Source organism: Chiloscyllium plagiosum, chromosome 17, assembly GCF_004010195.1.
Source record: "Chiloscyllium plagiosum isolate BGI_BamShark_2017 chromosome 17, ASM401019v2, whole genome shotgun sequence".
Taxonomy (NCBI): Eukaryota; Metazoa; Chordata; class Chondrichthyes; order Orectolobiformes; family Hemiscylliidae; genus Chiloscyllium; species Chiloscyllium plagiosum.
In genome coordinates, this window is record NC_057726.1 from 66,918,271 (window position 1) to 66,936,230 (window position 17,960).

A 17,960-nucleotide genomic window follows, 5' to 3' on the forward strand; every position below is an offset into this window, starting at 1 on the left:
GTACACCAGTATTTTCTGCATTACAACATTGGCTCCACTTCTAAACTATGTAATTAGCTATAAAGAGGTTTGAGACTGGCACTTGCAATATGCTTTAGTGCAATATATTTGCTTCAACCAATTTCTGTTGTGGCAAGTTCCATGTTTCACCACTCTCCGTAAAGTAGTTTTTCTTCTGAATTCCCTATTAGGTGATGGGCATAGAAGTCAGCCTACAAAGCAGTTGTTTTCTCACCATGCCCCAAAGGCTGCAAAATCTGAGTGACACCTGGGAAAGTTTGAAACAGAAGCTTCAGTGCTGCCGATGGAAGATCTAATCTGGATAATGCCAGACAAACATGAGCAGCCTCCAGGAAGCAGGCATCTAGGGAGCAAGGAAGTCAACACTCTTATATGATAACTACATGAGAAGGCCACTGCAGGAGAATGCTTTTGTCCAACATGGCCTTTCTACTCCCAGCTCACGACTGGTCAAAGGTTGTAGGACGGTCAACAAAACGGTTTTAAAGATACCATGAAGGTGATTGAGTTTCAGTTAAACAGCAAGAAAGAGAATGCACTGAATTGTTCACAGTGACTTGCTTCACCAAATCCTAACTGCTAATGTAGATTGGTCTTTGTTTTAATGCTATTTCTCTAATTTATTTTACCTTTTCCATTGTACTATGTGCAGCTAAGCCAAGTCTGCACCTCACCATGATGTAGATTTGTTCCCACAATCCTTCTTTAGGATTGGGATCTACTCAGGCCCGCTGTATAGAAGAAATTCACTTCCTGCTCTAACTAGAAGAGAGTCCATTATTGAACAAGAGATAGTTTATTGCACATGAGCAACTAGTTACAGATTACATTGAAATTGAAGGGAACCTGGAAATTATGTCTTACTCTGTCAAGATCCTAACCTGAGTTGCCCTTAAGTCCACATGAAAATATCATAGCACACAGTACATAAAAAGCTTCAGTACTAACCCTTTCAGACCTTTACTACTTTATACAACATGCACCTCCATTACCTTTCACTAACTGCACCATTATTTCATACTGTCTCTCTTTCTCAACCTTTTGTTTCTCTCTGACCCCATCTCTCCTCAAAACATTGTGGTAAATGTCCTTCTCAGTCCAAGGAATTGCAGATATACTGATATTATTCCCGACTCAAGGAAACATGTTTCTAAGAATTCCTTCTAGGAATTGTGGTAGCCCACAAAACCATTAAACCAGCAGCTAATGAACTTGAAAGACCCTATACAGACAACAAACAAAACTGATGTCATTTACAAAATACCATGCAAGAACTGTAACAAACACTACATTGGACAAACTGGCAGAAAACTAGCCACCAGGATACATGAACATCAACTAGCCACAAAAAGACATGACTCAACCTCATTAGTATCCTTACATACAGATGAGGAAGGACACCCCTTTGACTGGGACAACACATACATCCTAGAACAAGCGAGTCAGAGACACACACGGGAATTCCTAGAAGCATGGCATTTCCAACCGGAACTGTATCAACAAACACATTGACCTGATCCCATTTACCACCCCCTGAAATAAAGAACAGAAAATGACATCACCACAAGAAATGACGTCACCAACCCAAGGAAACCTAAACACATAAATAGAAAGCGGGCCATGCCAACGGTGTTTCATCTGGAGGCTCACTGATGATCTTACCTAGTATAGTGATGAAACATCTGAAAACAAACCTTCCAGCTCAACGAGCAAACCTACATCCAGAACCTCAACCTGAGTTACAAATCTTCTCAAAACTCGATGTCACCATATATTTCCTGATATTCTATATCTTCCATGCCCTTCTCCACAGTAAACACATATGCAAAATACTCATTTAGTATCTTCCCCATCTCCTGCGGCTCCACACAAAGGCCACCTTGCTGATCTTTGAGGGGCCCCTATTCTCTCCCTGGTTACCCTTTTGTCCTTAATGTACTTGTAATTTATCAGTTCTGCCTTGCTCCCGGCTTTGTCCCTGCCTGATCTGACTGTTTGACTCACTTCTTTTATCAACTGTACCAGATCAGATTGATCTCTTTCCTCACTATCTCCCCAGTTCCTCCAAGATCCGTTGTGAATTTTACTGTTTGTTAAGTTTTCTTAGATGCACTCCGATGTCCAGTGATACATGAATTCAACAGCAAAGTAACTTAAACTAGATCAAGTTAGAGTCATTGAGTCCTACAGCATGGAGACAGGCCCTTCGGCTCAAACTAGTCCATGCCGACCAAAATGTCCATTAACGCTAACCCCATTTCCCTGCACTTGGCCCATATCCTTCTAATCCTTTCCTATCCATGTATGTGTTCAAACGCCTTTTAAATGTTGTTAATGTACCAACCTCAACCACTTCTGCTGGCAGCTCATTCCACATGCATACCACCCTCTGTGTAAAAAAGTTGCCCCTCAGGTTCCCTTTTATTCTTTCCCCCTATAACCTTAAAGTCCCTCTAGTCCTTGATTCCCCAACCCTGGGAAAAAAAGATCTAGTGCATTCATCCTATCCGTGCCTCTCATGATCTTATACACTTCTATAAGATCCCCCCTCAGTCTCTGACACTCGAAAGAAAACCGTCCTAGCTTGTCCAACCTCTCCCTATAACTTAGTCCATTGAGTTCATTGTATATGAAACTCATATGCCATTTCTTGGCCCAGTTCCCCAGCTGATCGAAGTCCTGCTGCAATTTCTGATAACCTTCCTCACTGTCCATGCGTATTTCAGTGTCATCAGCAAACTGGCTAATCGTGCCTTGCACATTCCCATCCATATCATTGATATAGTTCCCAGGGCAGAAATGGCTAACATGAGGGGTCATAGTTTTAAGCTGGTTGGAGAAAAGTATCGAGGGGATGTCAGAGGCGGGACAGTTGTGAGAGCATGGAATGCGTTGCCAGCAGCAGTTGTGGAAGCAAGGTCATTGGGGACATTTAAGAGACTGCTGGACATTCATATGGTCATGGAAGTTTGAGGGTGCATACATGAGGATCAATGGTTGGCACAATATCGTGGGCTGAAGGGCCTGTTCTGTGCTGTACTGTTCTATAACAAATAGTTATGGGCCCAGCACCAACCCCTGAGGCAGTCAACTAGTCACAGGCCTCCAGTCCAACAAGCATTCTTCCACTATTACCCTCTGCTCCTACCATCAAGCCAATTGTGTATCCAATTTGCCAGCTTGCCCTGGATTCCATGAGATTTAACCTTCTAGCGTAGCCCACCGTGTGAAACATTATCACAGGCCTTACTTAAATCCATATAGACTACATCTACCATCCTGAGTTATCAGTCAAAAGATTAAAACAAAAGCTAAACATTAAACTGAGATGGAGAGAAAACCCTGGACAGTGAGGAGACATGCGTGGAGGTGGCAGGAAATATTCAGTGAACCCACACACAACTAAAATCAAGATTAGCAACACAGAACAACTGGTCACTGATGGATTTGCAAGTGTTGCCATTGTCTATTTGCATTAAGTTAAGGCAGTGGGTAAATTCAAAAACAAATTGGGAACCAATTAATAGAACATGGCAGGGCGCCCACGTCCTGTCAAATGCACATCTTAAAACTATGGGAACTCCTGGAGACAAAGCTGCTCTCTTTTTTGGAGGTTCCAAGTTCCAAGGATGAATTTTTTCCCCTCTGGAGTTGTGGGTTCTGAGGAAACTAAATCCAACACTGGATCCACATACCCTGCCACAAGTGGAGCAGATCATTTTGAAGAGGTATGTGGGTGGAATGCTCCGTACTTTGCATATTTCTTTCATTGTTTGCATTTGTCCTCCATCTTAGTCCATCAGAAACCCACAAGATTGCTGGTACCACTGCAATATGTTTGCGAGACTGATGTCTGCATGGAAGCTTGTTGTCAGTGGTGATTACCATGTTATTAAAAGTGTGAAGGCAGAGATGGAATGACTGGCTGCCAGGCAGATAAGAAGGACGAGGAACATAGTGTTTGCATCCCAATTCCAATCTACTATTCTGTTTTGAAATCTAATGAGTACCAAGATTTCTTTGGGAAATACAGTCAGAGCCAAGGCAAAAGCACTATGAGCAGTTCAGCTGTACACTGGTGAAGATAATGGGAGATACAACAGAAAGGCCAGATATGCCTGTCAGGTGCGAGGGTCAGAATGTCAGATGAAAGTAACTGATCTTGTCTGACGTTGCAATTTGGTTGCATCACTCAGTTGTATGAACCTTTCTGATTCTACTTCTCCTCAGCAAAGAAAATCCAAGAAATAATTATCTTTTCATTTGGTGAGTAACTGACTAAACCTGACTTGCAAGGAGTGGTTTATTAGTATATATTTCAAAATTCCTCAATCCTAAATAAAAACTCCTGTCACCAGTAAACTTATTTGAAGGCCATGTGGATAATTCGATGAGCTGTCAGGACAACAAATAGGATTTGTGCCAGCTTTTGGAGAAGTAGGATCTATATCCAATCTCAACCAACGGTTTCTGTAACAAGTTCAATCAAATTAGCCATGGCTAGGACTGTATCATTAGTTCGCATACATCAATATTAATCTTCTTGAAACCTGTTTAAACTTTGGATATTCAGTAGGTTGGCTTTGGATATTCACTCAGTATGTTAACCTCTAAGACAAGCGTGCTAAGTTTTCAATTCATAGATTGCTAAAGTATTTAAGCATTTTAAAATGATTTTTAAAAGTGTTTAAAAGATTATAATTTTTGAAAGAAATGCAGTATTTAAAAGTGATTACAAGTATTGAATAAAGGTTAGTTCAAAACAACTTCAGATACTTTAAAGCACCGACCTGAATAGTGACTGACTGCTTGACCTCAAAAGGTATACCTTCTGGGGATGGCAATGGTGGTGTCACTTTGCTGAGAATCCACTTCACCACCAGGCCTCCGAGGTCAGTTCATTGCTGGAGCCCTGCTTCAAACAGGACAGCAAGTTGTCTACAACCAAGATAAGAATGAACATATTTAGGCAGTTCATGGGCCAGCACCAGAGTTTTGTTGTACAGTTGAAAATCTGGACCTGCTGCAGAATAGAGGAAATAGTAATGAGAAGTGTTAGGGAACAGTGCCTGTCCACAGACCCCTGAAGTCAGCAAGAGAGGTAGATAATGTGGTTATGAAGGCGCACAGTATATATGATATGAGGAACTGAATTAAATACAGTTAGCCTGTATCTAAAGCATTGTATATAATTCTGGTCACTATATTACATAAAAGATGTGTTCACATTCAAGAGGATGTAAAGAATATATAGCTATTGACAGAAAAAGTCCATGTGGAAGGATCAGATAGTTGCAGTTGTATTCTTTTGAAACAAAGATAGCTGAGATTTAAATGAGGTATGTTAAATTGATGAACTTGGATCAAGTGGATATGAAGACCCTGTTTCAGTTAGCAGAAAGATCAGTAACAAGGGGCACAGTTTTAAACCAGTTGGTTTGAAAGAATAGATGGGAACAAAGAAATCTTCTTGCCCAGAGAGTGATGGGAGTCTAGAACCACTGTTTGTGGTAGAAGCAGTAATCCTTTTTGCATATAAAAGACACTTTGAAATGCATTTGAAGCTCCATAATCCACAGGGCTACAGAGCAAGAGTGGAAATTAGGATTAGGTTTAATAGCAGAATAGGCGAAATGGCTGCCTTCTGAAGTTTCCTCTCATCATCACATAGAGCGTGAGGAAGTACCATAATTGATACAATAATGGGACAATATTATTGTAAGTGAATATAAGACCATAGAACAACAACTCTAACCTTGTGTTCAGTTCTGGATTGAAACAATAGCAGAGACAGTGCAGATTCTATCAGTTTCCTAATGAAGGGCTTCGGCCTGAAACGTTGATTTTCCTGCTCCTTGGATGCTGCCTGACCTGCTGTGCTTTTCCAGCAACACACACTCGACCCAGATTCTATTAGGACAGTACCCAGTAGGGGATCTGATCTACTGTAAAAACAAAGTAACACTTCAAAAATTATTGCTTTTTTGTTCAAAGTGGAGGAAATCATGAGTTGATTTAATATAGATAAGGAAAGGAACAGGGTAGATAGATGTTGACAGTTCCTACTGACTTGAGGGGATTGGGTCAAGAGGACCTGGAAGTAACAGGAAATGCTTGCGGTTTAAGATGCAGGGTAGATGAAACCTTTACATGGCATTGTGGAATGCTTTACTTGAGTTTTTGATTGAAGAAGGCCGGCATGGTGGCTCAGTGGTTAGCACTGCTGCCTTAAATGCCAGGGTTCGATTCCAGTCTTGGGTGACTGTCTGTGTGGAGTTTGCATGTTCTCCCTGTGTCTGCGTGGGTTTCCTCCCACAGTCCAAAGATGTGCAGGTTAGGTGAATTGGCCATGCTAAATTGCCCATGGTGTTCAGAAATGTGTAGGTTAGGTGCATTAGTCAGGGATAATATATTAGGTAGGGGAATGGGTCTGGGTGGGATATTCTTCAGTGGGCTTGTTGGGCAGAAGGGACTGTTTCCATGCTGTAGGGATTCTAATAAAAGAGTTTGTTTGTTTTAACATTGTGTTTGACAGTTTAGTGGTTGAAGGAAATGGAGAAATAAAAGGATATGAGAATAGAATGGAGTCATAAGGTTAAAATTATATTTGCAGTGAGCATTAACATTGGGATTGGATAGAATAAACGTTGTTTCCTTTTTTGTAATTGATATTAAAAATATAGTGTCTCTATCAAGTTGCAAAATATTTCAAGCCACTTCATATGAAGTGTCATACTACACCGAGCAAATGTTATGAAAAAGTTGTTATTGGCATTGTTTGGTAAGGGAGCAGCACTCGCCTTTTATTTCAATTGTATTTATTTTTATACTAACATGGATCATAAAGAACAGATACAAAAATATAGAAAATACTGGAAATCTACAGCAAGTCAGTCAGCATTCAGTTCAGATGAATTATGCTACTGAGAAATACTAACCTTATATTCTTCACTCACACAGTCATTGCTCCATTTTCTACCATTTTCTGTTACATAAAAATGTTTCAAGCACTAACCAAACATTTTTTAAATAAAAATGGAGAACTGTAACTGGGGAGAAAAGTACGAAGTCATGCTCGGCTGGCAGAGAGGTAAAGTCTGGAGTGGAACTGAATAGAAATATCACTATTTTAATATCCAGGTATGATTTGGAGATGCCGGTGTTGGACTGGGGTGTACAAAGTTAAAGATCACACAACACCAGGTTATAGTCCAACACTAGCTTTCGGAGCGACACTCCTTCATCAGGTGATTGTGGAGGGCTTGATCGTAACACAGAATTTATAGCAAAAAGCAAGTGTGCTTCCAATTAAACCTGTTGGACTATAACCTGGTGTTGTGTGATTTTTAACTTAATATCCCGGAAATACTTTTGTAAACCTATGGTTCACTCTCACCAAGACCAAAATATTCTTCCCAGGGTGTCTGTCCAGATCTGCTCACAGTACCCAAGTGGGATCCAACCAGGGTTTTGTAAAATATCTGCATCCTTGCACTCCCATTCTCAAGATATAATAGCCACCATTTTGATTATTTTCTGCACTTGTTTGTGACATTTTAAAGATCAATGTGTCTGAACCCCCAGTCTCTTTGGACATCCGCTGTATTTAACTTCATAAAAACTAGAAATTAATCCAATCTATCCTTTCTTGGTCCAAAATGGATAATTTCACACTTGCTTACATTGAACTCCATCTGCTACAGTTTTGCCTATTCACATCGTCCATTAATATCAATGAGATTTAAAATCTTTTTCTTCATCTTACCTATCAATTTGTTCTTTTTTGTCAACCAAGAAGTTGTTATCAACCTACTCTGGTCCCCACTAAATATATCTAAAATGAGGAAAGCTATCTTCACCCAGAGAGAGGTGAATCTGTGGAATTCTCTGCTGCAGAAAATGGTTGAGGCTGAAGTATTAAAAGTTTTTTAGAAAGGAGACAGATAGAGTTCTTAGAGTTGAAGGGCTCAAGGGTATGAATGCGAAAATGGAAATGGGTACTGAGCAGTTTGATCCATGATCATATTGACTGGTGGAACAGGCTCAAAAGGTCAAATGGCCTACTAATGTCTTATTTTCTGTTTCTATATTAGTCTTCTCGGTTTCAGAATGCAATCATATTGTGTTGCTACCAACGAGAGGTTATTTTACTCTGAGGTTAATAATTAGTTCTGTTGCATTACATAATAACAAGTCTAATATAATTTGTTCTCTGTTTGTTTCCAGTATCTGCTGCTCTAAGAAACTGCCTTGAAAGCATTCTATGAACTTAACTTTGCATTATCAGCAAATTGGATGCATTACACTGGATCTCCTCATCTAAGTTATAAATAAAGTTTGCAAATAACTGAGTCTGAAGCACTGATCCTCCTCACACTCCATGAGTTATGCTTTGCTGTCCTGAAAGTGACCCATTTATTCCTGCTGTGTTTTCAGTCTGTTGACCAGTCCACGACCTGCTAATACCTCCAGTTAATCATGAGTAACAACATCTACTATGGCACCTTATTAAATAACTTCTGAAAATTCAAAAATCTGTACACTACATCCATTGCTTTAAGTTTATTCACTTTGCAACTTACACCCTTGAAAAACTTGAATAGTTGTCTCTGTGTAAGTCAGTCTTTAAAGCTTTATAAATCCCTTGAAAAATTGACATCAAGTTATATGCTGAGTATAAAACTGAACTGCTTGCATGGGTGGTCACAATTTTAAAATATCAATGGCACCTAACACAAAGATTGGGCATATCTTAAATTGTCTTATATTTTCACAACACAGCCTATAAAATCTGCTTGATTACTTGTACCTTGTTATAATCTTCAGCTTCAGTCATCCCTTGAGACTGAGGATAACTTTCTTACACTACGGAGTTGCGAATCCTGAGTTGACTAAACTGTCCAGTGCTGTATCCACATGCCCTGCCACAGGAGAGGCGGTGGTGTTTGCTGAAATGGGTGGGTGATTTTTGCATACTGTTTCCTGTATTTGCACTTGTGTTCAATATTGGCCTATCAGAAAAGCCAAAAGTACTAAGTGGATGATCCATCCCAGTTTCCTGAGATCCCTAGCATTACAGATGCCAGATTTCATCAATTTTCTTGTGAAGAAGACTCAAGATGGTTGCAGATGATTTGGAGAGATTAGATGAGTGCGCAAAGTTCTAGCAATTTTTAAAAAAAATATTTATGGAATGTGGGCATCTCTGGCTAGGCCAGTATTTATTGATATCCCATAATTGCTCAGAGGGCAGTTAAAAGTCAGCCACATTGCTGTGGGTCTGGAGTCACATGTAAGTCAGACTAGGTGAGGATGGCAGATTTCCTCCCCTAAAGGACATTAGTGAACCAGTTGGGTTTTTCCCCTGACAATCGACAATAGTTTCATTGTCATCATTTGACTATGAATTCCAGATTCTTTATTGAATTCAAATTTCACCATCTGCCGTGGCAGGATTTGAATCCAAGGTTTTAGAACATTACCTGAGTCTATGGATTAATAGTGATAATGCTGCTATACCATCACCTTCCCTAGCATAATGTGGGAAAATGTGAAATTGTCCATTTTGTCATGAATTAAAACAGGCATGTTATCTGAATGGTGAGAGATGCAGAGGGATCTGGGTGTCTAAGTGCGTGAATTGTGAAATTCAATAAGAAATTAAGTAGAATATTATTGTTAATTTTATTATGTATTAGATTAGATTACTTACAGTGTGGAAACAGGCCCTTCGGCCCAACAAGTCCACACCGCCCCGCCGAAGCGCGACCCACCCATACCCCTACATTTACCCCTTACCTAACACTACGGGCAATTTAGCATGGCCAATTCACATGACCTGCACATTTTTGGACTGTGGGAGGAAACCGGAGCACCCAGAGGAAACCCATGCAGACACGGGGAGAACGTGCAAACTCCACACAGTCAGTCGCCTGAGGCGAGAATTGAACCCGGGTCTCTGGCGCTGTGAGGCAGCAGTGCTAACCACCGTGCCACCCACAATACAAAAGTAAGGAGTTATACAAGACATTGGTAAATACTATGGAAAGTACTGTTCTTCCTATTTAAGAAAAGATGCAAATATATTGGAGGCAATTCAGAGATGATTTCCTAGACTAATACCTGGAATAAATGGGTTATATTATGAAGAAAGGTTGGACAAACTAGGCTTGTAGCCACTGGAGTTTGCAAGAATAAAAGGTAATTTGATCAAAACGTACAAGATCCTGAGGGATCCTGACAGTGTGGATATGGAGGGGATGTTTCTTTTGATGAGAGAGTCTAGAACTAGTAGTCACTGTTTAAAAATAAAGATTCACCCATTTAAGACAGAGAATAGGAAAAATTACCTTTCTCAGAGACTTTAGAATTCCCTTCCTCAAAATGCAATAAAGGCAAAATTTTTGAATATTTTTAATGCAGAGGTCAATAGGAGTTTGATAAGCAAACTAGGTAAGGCCAACAAATAATTAGGAAGGTTAAGTTGAGGTTACATTCAGGTCAACCAAGATATAAGACTTCTATTTAAAAAGGTAAAGAGAGCTGTTATTGGGAAAATGGTAGAGTCTACTATAAAGTACGTAATAGCATACATTTGGAAATACATCATATGATCAAGCTGAGTCAACATGACTTCATGAAGGGGGAATCATTCCTGAAAGATTTACGAGAAGTCTTTGAGGAGGTAACACGTGGGGTAGATAAACAACTTTCCTGCATGTCATGTACTTGGATTTTCAAAAGTGTTCATACATTAGGCTACTTAGTAAAATAAGAGTTCATGATGTATATTAGGGAGTATATTAGCATGGATAGAGGAGTGACTAACTGGGATAAGGGGCATTTTCAGGATGGCAACCTGTAACTAATGATGTGCCACAGGAATCAGTGCTGGGGTCACAATAATTTACAATATATAGATAGAACCTGATCAGGTGTAAGCCAGAATTTTGTGGAAAGCTAGGGAAGTAATTGCTGGGTTGAAACTTTATTGCTGGAACAGCACAGCAGGTCAGGCAGCATCCAAGGAACAGGAGATTCGACGTTTCGGGCACAGGCCCTTCTTCAGGAATGAGCAGAGAGTGTTCAGCAGGAGAAGATAAAAGGTAGGGAGGAGGGACTTGGAGGAGGGGCGTTGGAAATGTGATAGGTGGAAAGAGGTAAAGGTGAGGATGATAGGTCGGAGTAGGATGGAGGCGGAGAGGTCAAGAAGAAGACAGCAGGTAAAAAAAATTTCATTGACCGTAATGAGCCTTGCTGAGGTTCATACAAATGTGACTTTCTTTCTTTATGTATTCTATTTATTCATTAACAACTTCACTGAGGGGTGGCACTACAAACAATCCATCTCTACCTTAATGATATTGTTGCATTACCTTGTAAGATTGACACCCAAATCTTCCCATCGCAGATATAAAGGTCTTTCTTGAAAACATCAAACCAGAGACGGCTGGCTTCAGTCTCAGTGCAGGGTGGGTGGCTTCCAATTGTCACCTTCATGTCTGTTTCTGATTTCAACACAAGAGGAGATCAACAACGTTCGTATTTACCAGAGACGAGTCATTGAGTTAGACACTGTGTGGCTTCACTATGGCTAGGAGAAAGTGAGGTCTGCAGATGCTGGAGATCAGAGCTGAAAATTTCATTTCCCCTCCTCCCACCTTGTCTCAGTCAAATCCATCGAACTCAGCACCGCCTTCCTAACCTGCAATCTTCTTCCCGACCTCTCCGCCCCCACCCCAGTCTGGCCTATCACCCTCACCTTGACCTCTTTCCACCTATCACATTTCCGACGCCCCTCCCCCAAGTCCCTCCTCCCTACCTTTTATCTTAGCCTGCTGGACAAACTTTCCTCATTCCTGAAGAAGGGTTTATGCCCGAAACGTCGATTCTCCTGTTCCCTGGATGCTGCCTGACCTGCTGCGCTTTTCCAGCAACACATTCCAATCCAGTGAGGGAAGTTGGAAGATTTAAGCTGCTATCTTTTTGACGAGAGCCTACTAAGTGAAGGCCTGTCTGTCCTCTAATGTAGACATAGAAGAGCCAATGGCACTATTTTTAATAAGAGTTATAGATACATAGAAAACACAGTAAGATTTCATGCACAGAAGGTAGTCGTCTGGCACATTATGTCCATACCAGTCGATGAATACCTCGTCACACTAATCCCACTCTCCAAATTTTGATTCCTAAACCCATTGACTGTTCCACCGCATGTTTTAATGTGATTATGGTTTTTGCCTGTATTACCCTTTGAACTCGTGGGTTCCAGAACCTCACCACTGATGAGAAAGTTGTTCCAGGTGTCATAGTCAATATTTTTTCAATAATTAGTACAGCATTTCTTTTTGTGGGAGCTTGCTACATGTAAATTGCCTGCTATGTGTCAACACTGACTGTACTTCCAAAGTACTTTATTGGCTGTAAAGCATTTTGGATCTTTCTGTGGCCATAACAGTTACTATATAAATGCAATTTAATTTTAATAACTCAATAGTTACTCATAGAAATCTAATGTTATATCACTGGGATGCTTTTTTGCCATTATTATGGCAATAATGTTTTTTTCAAATTTAAAAAAAAGTTATGATATTTCAGCTACTTTAATCCCATGTGTATCACTGATGATTTGTATTTACTCTGTGGAAATTTTAATTGAGTAGAAGATTTTACTGCATTTTACTTTCTGATTTGCTGTTTGAGAATACTTCAGTGTAATTGGCTGCCAACTCCCTGCGGTGATATCACTGTTACTGTATGCCTAGTGTTTGTCTTGATCTTGCACATATCAAGAAAGGGAAACTTCATGCCTCAGAGATCACTAGATAGCAGAAAATCCCTTTAATACTTCAAAGTACTCTTTTGGTATGATCCTAGATATTGAATATTGTTAGATATTATTACTGGAGCGAATCATAGATTTACATTTAAATAGTTCCCATTTCTGTCTTTGTTCACTCCTTTCCTCAGCAATATTTTGTGTTTGATTTTGTCTACTTTCTGTGGTTTTATTTACCCTAATGAAGAAGAGCATATCTTCTCAACATCACAACTATTGATCTCACCCTGCTTGGCTGTTGTATGGAACCCCCTACGTGTTAACCCCTTAAAGCCAAATACATAACAATATTGTCAAATTTGATGGAATTTTAATGCATTTACTTTAGGGGAAATTTGGCATGTTAATATGCTGCAGTTTTTCTTATCTGCGATGTTTTGTGTTATGTTGCTGAAAATATTACTGATGAAATACTTAGCAGTTGTAGTAAAATCATGCGTATACTTAGGATGAAGAAGATTATGAGTACCACATATGCTTGGTCCAGTTCTTGTTGGATTCATTTGGATATCAAAGTTGAAACTTTATTGCTGGAACAGCACAGCAGGTCAGGCAGCATCCAGGGAACAGGAGATTCGACGTTTCGGGCACAGGCCCTTCTTCAGGAATGAGCAGAGAGTGTTCAGCAGGAGAAGATAAAAGGTAGGGAGGAGGGACTTGGAGGAGGGGAGTTGGAAGTGGAGGAGATGCGGTGGAGGGCACCGTCGACCACGTCGCCTTCCTGACCTGCAGTCTTCTTGTTGACCTCTCCGCCTCCATCCTACTCCGACCTATCACCCTCACCTTGACCTCTTTCCACCTATCACATTTCCAACGCCCCTCCTCCAAGTCCCTCCTCCCTACCTTTTATCTTCTCCTGCTGAACACTCTCTGCTCATTCCTGAAGAAGGGCCTGTGCCCGAAACGTCGAATCTCCTGTTCCCTGGATGCTGCCTGACCTGCTGTGCTGTTCCAGCAATAAAGTTTCAACTTTGATCTCCAGCATCTGCAGACCTCACTTTCTCCTCGAAGTAATTGCTGGGCCCCTAGCTGAGATATTTGTATCATTGATAGCCACGGGTGAGCTGCTAAGAGACTGAAGTTTGGCTAATGTGGTGCTATTATTTAAGAAAGGTGGTAAGGAGAAGGCAGTGAACTATAGACCGGTGAGCCTGATGTCAGTGATGGGTAAATTGTTGGAGGGGATTCTGAGGGACAGAATTCACATGCATTTTGAAAGATAAGAGGTAGTCAACATGGTTTTATGAATAGGAAATCATGTCTCACTAATTTGACCGAGTTTTTTTGAAGAAGTCACACAATGATTGATGAGGCAGATCAGTAGAGGGTTCTCTATGTGGACTTCAGCAAAGCGTTCGACACGGTTCTACATGATAGACTAATTAGCAAGGTTAGATCGTATGGAATCCAGGAGGAGCTAGCCAATTGGATACAAAATTACCATATTCATGACTTGGGAGAGTGAATGTACTATGGCCAAGTTTGCAGATGATGCAAAAATAGCTGGGAAGGCAAGTGGTAAGAATCATAGAATCTCTATAGCGTAGAAAAGGCCATTCAGCACATCGAGTAGCGTGGTCAAAGGGAGAGAACTAGGCGTTCAGGTACATAGTTCTTTGAAAGTTGCATCACAGGTATACAGGGTGGTTAAGAAAGCAGTTAGCACACTTACCTTCATTGCTCAAGCCACTAAGTATAGGAATCGGGACGTCATGTTGTCATTGGTGAGACCACTTTTGGAGTATTGTGTACAGCTCTGGGCATCCTGATTTAGGAGGAGATTATTAAATTGGAAAAGGTTCTGAAAAGATTTGCAACGATGTTGCTGAGGCTGGAGGGTTTGAGTTATAAGGAGAGGCTGAATAGGTTGGGACTTATTTCACTGTAGCGTAGGTGGTTGAGGGGTGGAAGGTCTTTTCCCTAAGGTTGGGAAGTTCAAAACTGGAAGGCATATTTTTAAGATGAGAAGGCATCTGAGGGGCAACTTATTCACACAGAGGGTGGTTTGTATATTAAATGAACTGCCTGAGGAACTGATGGATGCAAGTAAAGTACAACATTTAAATGATATTTGGACAGGTACATGAATAAGGAAGGTTCAGAAGGATACGGGCCAAACGCAGGCAAGTGGGACTAGTTTAGTTTGGGAAACCTGGTCAGCATGGACAAGTTAGACTAAAGAGTCTGTTTCTGTGCTTTATAACTCTATGAGTCTGCACCACCCCTTAAAAGAACAACCCACCCAGAGTCCCATTTATTGTGGCTAATCCACCTGGCCTGCACATCTCTGGTTACAACAGGGCAATTTAGCAAGCCAGTGCAGTTAACCAGCACATCTTATACTGTGGGAGGAAACTGGAGCACCTTGCAGAAACCCATGGAGCTACGGGGAGAACGTGCAAACTCTACAGAGGTAGTCACCCAAGGTTCTTGGCACTGTGAGGCAGCAGTGTTAACCACTGTGCACGAAGGAGTCTGCAGAGGGGTATAGGTGGGTTAAATGAGTGAGCAAAAAGATGACATGGAGTATAACGTGAGGTTATGTACTTCGGCAGGGAAGAACAGACAGCTGAATATTATTTAAATAGAGAAAGACTGCATACCGAAAGTTTCAGAATAAATGGATTTAGGAGTCCTCGTCCATGAATCACAAAAAGCTAGCATCCAAAATAAAAAAGTAATAGGGAAGGTAAGCAGAATATTAGCTGTTATTTCAAAGGGTATGGAGTACAAACGTAGGGAGGTTTTGCTAAAACTACAAAGGCCCTGGATCATAGCTTGAATATGAGGAGGCAATGGTCTACAGTATTACCACTGGATTATTTACCCAGAGACCCAGTTAATATTCTGGAGCAGGTGGTGACATTTGAATTCAATTTTTAGATAAAGTCTAATGATAACCATGAAACGATTGTCAGAAAAATACAACTGATTCACCAATGTTCTACAAGGAAGAAAATCTGCCATCCTTACTCAGTCTGTCCTACATGTAACTCTAACCTCACAGCAATGTGGCTGACTCTTAACTGCCCTGTGGTCAATTAGGAATGGACAACATATGCTGCCTGGGCAACAATGCCCATATCTCATGAATGAATTTTAAAAATGTTTTGAGTCCCTTATTGTGGGAAAAATAGACTGGGGTTGGACACAGCCCAGAGAAGGTTCACCAAACCGATAGTGGGTATGGAGGAACTGTCATATCAGGAGAGTCTGAGTAGGTTGGGACAGTATTCACTGGAGTTTAGAAGTTTAGTGAGAGGTGAGCCTATTGATATACAAGATTCTTACTGGATTTCATGGGGTTATTGCAGAAATTTTGTTTCCCCTTGTGGGAGAGTCTAGGACCAGGATGTTGGGTAATCTAAGATGGAGGATGGGAAAAAAATTGGTGTCTATAGGAGCTGCTTTTTTTTGAGGTATTTTAGGTGTTGAAGCTGATTTCCTCAAATTCCAGGAGCAGTAATTATTATCTTATAAGCTGTTGCATTGTTTTAGAACTTTGAGGAAAAGATCAAAACAATGGCACTTTTAAAAAAGAGGAAGAGAGACAAAGACAGAGATCACATGGTCAGTGACAGAGAAAGAAACCTACACACTGCTGTCTGATACAGCAGAGAATCTGCACAGCTACTGCCTTTGCTGTTTGAGTTCAAGTATTTCTGGACATCAGAGTGTGTCTAAGAAAAGTTAACAAACAGCAAAATTCACAGCTGACCTTGGAGGAGCCTGTGTGGGAGAGCTCACAGCACAGGAACAGATAAGTGCATGGTTTTTAAGTGTAACCTTGCTGGGTTTTTTTTAAATAGTGAGTAGATTGGGTTCTTTTTAGTTATGTGTTTTATTGAGATCTGTCTCTTGATTAAAGTTTAAAAGTATAGAACATAGGTACTAAGTTAGCCTGGAGCAGTGTTTTTTAAGAGCAGTAAGATGTGCTATTTTCTGGGTCTGTAGATTGTTAAAAGTGCAAATATGGCCTTGAGTGGAGTGATGTGCTCTTCCTGTCGGATGTATGAGCTTACAGAGAATTTCCATGTTACTGATGATTCTGTATGCAGTAAGTATGTTTGGTTGTGAATCCTATCATATCGCATGGATTGATTGAAGCAGCGGTTAGAGGCAATGAGGAGTTTAGAGGAGCTGCGGGTGTGATGGATAGCAGTTATAGGAAGGGAGAAAAAACACTTAGAGTCAGGTAGGTAGGTTACCTTCAGGAAAGGTAGGAGAGGGAGGAATGTAGTGCAGGAGTCTCCTGTGACTATCCCCATCTCAAACAAGTATGCTGTTTTGGAAAATGTAGGGGGTGATGGACTCTCAGGAGAATGTAGTACGAAGAGCCAAGTTTCTTGTGCTGAGAATGGCTCTAATGTAACGAGGGGTACATCAGGTTCCGAGCAATCGATTGTGATAGGGGACTGTCTAGTCAGAAGCACAGACAGACATTTCTGCAGCTGACAGTGAGAAATCAGAATGGTGTGTTGTCTCCCTGGTGCCAGGATCAAGGATATCTTGAAGAGAATACAGAAAATTCTCAAAGAGGAGTGGGACCATCAGGAGGTCATTGTACACATTGGAACTAATGACAAGGGAAGGAAATAGGATCAGGTTCTGAAGGGAGAATATAGGAAGTTAGGCAGAAATTTAAAAAGGAGGTCCTTGAGGGTAGTAATATCTGGATTATTCCCGGCTACGGAGGGTAGGAATGGGAGGATAAAGCAGATGAATGCATGGCTGAGGAGCTGGTGCAGCGGGGAGAAGTGTTCACATTTTTGGATAATTGGAATCTCTTCTAGGATAGAAATAACCTGTACAAGAAGGACGGATTGCACCTGAATTTGAAGGGGACAAATATACTGGCAGGGAGATTTGCTAGAGCTGCCCTGAAGGATTTAAACTAGTACGGTGGGGGGGCTGGACCCAGGGAGACAGTGAGGAAAGTGATCAGTCTGAGACTGGTACATTGTAAAAAGGAGCAAGCCAAACAGTCAGGGCAGGCAGGGAAGGAGTTAGGATTGATAAGTTAAACTGCATTTATTTCAATGCAAAAAGCCTAACAGATGAACTTAGGAACATGGGACTGGGATATCATAGCAATTACAGA

The 17,960-nt window shown here is 40.9% G+C and overlaps 1 long non-coding RNA gene across 1 annotated transcript; it reads left to right on the plus strand.

Moving 5' to 3' along the window:
- Positions 1-193: 193 nt before the first annotated feature.
- On the plus strand, positions 194-8,555 carry LOC122558589. Its single transcript, XR_006314193.1, has 2 exons — positions 194-520; positions 8,248-8,555. It is a non-coding gene; the product is annotated as an uncharacterized LOC122558589 (long non-coding RNA).
- Positions 8,556-17,960: the final 9,405 nt, after the last annotated feature.